Source organism: Schistocerca gregaria, unplaced genomic scaffold (genome assembly GCF_023897955.1).
Source record: "Schistocerca gregaria isolate iqSchGreg1 unplaced genomic scaffold, iqSchGreg1.2 ptg001151l, whole genome shotgun sequence".
Classification (NCBI taxonomy): Eukaryota; Metazoa; Arthropoda; class Insecta; order Orthoptera; family Acrididae; genus Schistocerca; species Schistocerca gregaria.
In genome coordinates this window covers 1-5,000 of record NW_026062483.1, presented here as the reverse complement: position 1 = coordinate 5,000, position 5,000 = coordinate 1, and the positions used below count along the sequence as shown (strand labels likewise).

Sequence of the window (5,000 nt, the reverse complement as noted above, 5' to 3'; positions counted from 1 at the left end):
CTGCACCTTAACCTAAGTTACACTGCACCTTAACCTAAGTTACACTGCACCTTAACCTAACTTACACTGCACCTTAACCTAAGTTACACTGCACCTTAACCTAAGTTACACTGCACCTTAACCTAAGTTACACTGCACCTTAACCTAAGTTACACTGCACCTTAACCTAAGTTACACTGCACCTTAACCTAAGTTACACTGCACCTTAACCTAAGTTACACTGCACCTTAACCTAAGTTACACTGCACCTTAACCTAACTTACACTGCACCTTAACCTAACTTACACTGCACCTTAACCTAACTTACACTGCACCTTAACCTAACTTACACTGCACCTTAACCTAACTTACACTGCACCTTAACCTAACTTACACTGCACCTTAACCTAACTTACACTGCACCTTAACCTAACTTACACTGCACCTTAACCTAACTTACACTGCACCTTAACCTAACTTACCAACTAGCACCTTAACTGTCACATGTAACGTCACAGGAATGTAGCTTTGCCTAACAGCAACCCTCTGAACATAGTTCACTGCTTGGATCCTCTGGTGTCATGTGTATTTCTTGATGCCATGGTGCGTACCCTCACATAAAGGTCTTTCGAGTGTTGCGTACTTTCTACACAGTCCCGCTAACCACTGGAAGGGTGTACCGCTACAGAACGAATATCGCCCTCCCCTCCTGCCCTTCCAAGCTGGTCGGTCAGGCGTTTGTTTGTGAAATGAGCCTTGCAGCTGTTCAGTTGCATTCGGTTGTCGATGCAGTCAGTGTACGTTGTGGGTACGGCCTGTGTGGACTGTCCGCTGATGTACGCGTAACCCACACTGATCATCCGTCGTTACGTACTGAGTGACATAATGTGGCACATGCTTGACCGTACACCGGCTGCGCCCTACAATGGCGAATCATAAGGGCCATATGTTGTGCACGATGCTACTTGTCTCGTCTCCCCATTACAGCGAGATTGCACTGTTGTACGCCGTACAGACATGTGGTAAGTAGGTACGGACGAAAGTATTGCATGTTGGCCCCCCCCCCCCCCCCTCCTCCCTCTGCCGGGAATCAGCGTGAGCCGTCTGTTGATGTAGCGACGAGGGTTTTCCTATTTAATCGTATTGCCCCACACAACATGATAGCACGGTGGACCGCGTTCCACATCTGCGACATGCTACAGAGGCCGGTTGACAGTCGACCGCGCAAGGGACATTGCACACGTGCGCGGACCATCTTCCACGTGTTCTCTCGTGTACATGCCGCAGTGTGTATGTGGGCTGATGTAGCGTGTCGTGACACATAACATGCAGGCATGCCAGAATCGTAGATTTCGCAAATGTAGATTGACGTATACGTTTGCTGCCAAAGATCCGCAAATGAACTGGAAATCAGTTGTTGAGCGGTTGTTCGCGCTGCAGGTGCATCGGTGATAGCGACGATCGGTACATCTGTGAACCGGTTGTTTCGGCGGTACCCGCCATGCCCCCGAACCTGAGTTGGCCATGTGGGTATGAAGCGATACGAGGCTGTGGCTTGGCGGGACAGTCCCCGGCCGGTGAGGGGGGGCCGCCCGGCGTGCTGGCCGCGCGCTGCGTGAGCGCACGCACTACAGCCGGCTGGTGGGGGGCGCCCAGTGGCAGGAGCGCCGGCCGACGGGCCCGGCTGGCGTCCCAGCTATGCGCCGGCGCACCCTGCGCGCGGCGCCAGGCGGCCAAAGTGGGTTCTGCCGAGCCCGGTGCGAAGCGCGGTGGACATCTGCAGTGTGCTGGTCCGATTGCGGACTGTGTGCGTTGAGGATGCGCCGCCGCCCGGCACTCGGCGTCGCGACGCCGTCTGCTGCTCGGTCGCCCCCAGCGGTTCTCGCAGGTGGTTTGTATCGCAGCTCTGCGGACGTGTTGGCGCGTGCGCTGTGCTGGGAGAGTTCGCTTCTGCACCCAAGTGGGGCTTTGCCCTTCTGTGGCGCTGGCGTTGGAGCTGCCGGTCACCGTAGGTGGCGCGTGTTGTTTCCCGCCGGCAATGCCACGACAGCACGCTCCCGGGCCTCTGTCGGCAGCGGCAAGCTCAGTTGGGAGCACGGGTGTTCGCACTGAAAGCGTCTACTCGCCTATCTCCGGGCGATTGCGCCTCTCTCGAACCCGACCAAGTACTTAGGACGGCGCTGCGCGCCGCCGGGACCTGAGAGGGTTTCGAGGTGTATCGTGCAGGGGAGCTCAGCCTCCTCCTGTTTGCAGAATAATTGAGCGGACGCTTGCGTGTTCGCGCGGGCCCTCGGGACACACTCCCGGGCGGCCGGCTGCTCAGCTCTCGTTGACGCAGCTCCCTGGTTGATCCTGCCAGTAGTCATATGCTTGTCTCAAAGATTAAGCCATGCATGTCTCAGTACAAGCCGCATTAAGGTGAAACCGCGAATGGCTCATTAAATCAGTTATGGTTCCTTAGATCGTACCCACGTTACTTGGATAACTGTGGTAATTCTAGAGCTAATACATGCAAACAGAGTCCCGACCAGAGATGGAAGGGACGCTTTTATTAGATCAAAACCAATCGGATTGGCTCGTCTGGTCCGTTTGCCTTGGTGACTCTGAATAACTTTGGGCTGATCGCACGGTCCTCGTACCGGCGACGCATCTTTCAAATGTCTGCCTTATCAACTGTCGATGGTAGGTTCTGCGCCTACCATGGTTGTAACGGGTAACGGGGAATCAGGGTTCGATTCCGGAGAGGGAGCCTGAGAAACGGCTACCACATCCAAGGAAGGCAGCAGGCGCGCAAATTACCCACTCCCGGCACGGGGAGGTAGTGACGAAAAATAACGATACGGGACTCATCCGAGGCCCCGTAATCGGAATGAGTACACTTTAAATCCTTTAACGAGTATCTATTGGAGGGCAAGTCTGGTGCCAGCAGCCGCGGTAATTCCAGCTCCAATAGCGTATATTAAAGTTGTTGCGGTTAAAAAGCTCGTAGTTGGATTTGTGTCCCACGCTGTTGGTTCACCGCCCGTCGGTGTTTAACTGGCATGTATCGTGGGACGTCCTGCCGGTGGGGCGAGCCGAAGGCGTGCTTGCGCGTCCCGAGGCGGACCCCGTTGAAATCCTACCAGGGTGCTCTTAGTTGAGTGTCTCGGTGGGCCGGCACGTTTACTTTGAACAAATTAGAGTGCTTAAAGCAGCAAGCCCGCCTGAATACTGTGTGCATGGAATAATGGAATAGGACCTCGGTTCTATTTTGTTGGTTTTCGGAACCCGAGGTAATGATTAATAGGGACAGGCGGGGGCATTCGTATTGCGACGTTAGAGGTGAAATTCTTGGATCGTCGCAAGACGAACAGAAGCGAAAGCATTTGCCAAGTATGTTTTCATTAATCAAGAACGAAAGTTAGAGGTTCGAAGGCGATCAGATACCGCCCTAGTTCTAACCATAAACGATGCCAGCCAGCGATCCGCCGCAGTTCCTCCGATGACTCGGCGGGCAGCCTCCGGGAAACCAAAGCTTTTGGGTTCCGGGGGAAGTATGGTTGCAAAGCTGAAACTTAAAGGAATTGACGGAAGGGCACCACCAGGAGTGGAGCCTGCGGCTTAATTTGACTCAACACGGGAAACCTCACCAGGCCCGGACACCGGAAGGATTGACAGATTGATAGCTCTTTCTTGATTCGGTGGGTGGTGGTGCATGGCCGTTCTTAGTTGGTGGAGCGATTTGTCTGGTTAATTCCGATAACGAACGAGACTCTAGCCTGCTAACTAGTCGCGTGACATCCTTCGTGCTGTCAGCGATTACTTTTCTTCTTAGAGGGACAGGCGGCTTCTAGCCGCACGAGATTGAGCAATAACAGGTCTGTGATGCCCTTAGATGTTCTGGGCCGCACGCGCGCTACACTGAAGGAATCAGCGTGTCTTCCTAGGCCGAAAGGTCGGGGTAACCCGCTGAACCTCCTTCGTGCTAGGGATTGGGGCTTGCAATTGTTCCCCATGAACGAGGAATTCCCAGTAAGCGCGAGTCATAAGCTCGCGTTGATTACGTCCCTGCCCTTTGTACACACCGCCCGTCGCTACTACCGATTGAATGATTTAGTGAGGTCTTCGGACTGGTACGCGGCATCGACTCTGTCGTTGCCGATGCTACCGGAAAGATGACCAAACTTGATCATTTAGAGGAAGTAAAAGTCGTAACAAGGTTTCCGTAGGTGAACCTGCGGAAGGATCATTACCGACTAGACTGCATGTCTTTCGATGTGCGTGTCGTGTCGCGCAACACGCTACCTGTACGGCAGTAGCCGTGCGCCGCGTGCGGAACCACGCGTGCCTCTCAAAACTAGCGCAAGTGTTGTTGTGTGGTACGAGCGCTGAAGCTCTGGAGCGGCTGGCCTGCGGCACCTGGCGCCTGGCGCCGGTTTTGAATGACTTTCGCCCGAGTGCCTGTCCGCTCCGGTGTGGAGCCGTACGACGCCCATCGGCCGTCAGGCCGTTGGACACAAAGTAATGGAACAGGGGCCGTCAAACGCCTCAGTCCCGCCTCTGCAACTGTCTTGAAAGAGACGGTGGAGAACTGAAAAGATAAAGATCACCCAGGACGGTGGATCACTCGGCTCGTGGGTCGATGAAGAACGCAGCAAATTGCGCGTCGACATGTGAACTGCAGGACACATGAACATCGACGTTTCGAACGCACATTGCGGTCCATGGATTCCGTTCCCGGGCCACGTCTGGCTGAGGGTCGGCTACGTATACTGAAGCGCGCGGCGTTTGTCCCGCTTCGGGCGCCTGGGAGTGTCGTGGTCGCCTGTGTGGCCGGCCGCGTCTCCTTAAACGTGCGATGCGCGCCCGTCGCCTGGCGGTTCGCATACCGGTGCTTTCTCGGTAGCGTGCACAGCCGGCTGGCGGTGTGGCGTGCGACACCTCGTACAACGACCTCAGAGCAGGCGAGACTACCCGCTGAATTTAAGCATATTACTAAGCGGAGGAAAAGAAACTAACAAGGATTAACACGCGATCTAGTG

The 5,000-nt window shown here is 54.8% G+C and overlaps 2 non-coding genes across 2 annotated transcripts; both read left to right on the top strand.

The window, feature by feature from the left end:
- Positions 1-2,318: 2,318 nt before the first annotated feature.
- LOC126328951 (small subunit ribosomal RNA) lies at positions 2,319-4,210 on the top strand. Its single transcript, XR_007562058.1, has one exon. It is a non-coding gene; the product is annotated as a small subunit ribosomal RNA (ribosomal RNA).
- Positions 4,211-4,565: 355 nt separating this feature from the next.
- On the top strand, positions 4,566-4,720 carry LOC126328946 (5.8S ribosomal RNA). Its single transcript, XR_007562053.1, has one exon. It is a non-coding gene; the product is annotated as a 5.8S ribosomal RNA (ribosomal RNA).
- The last annotated feature ends 280 nt before the right edge of the window (positions 4,721-5,000 follow it).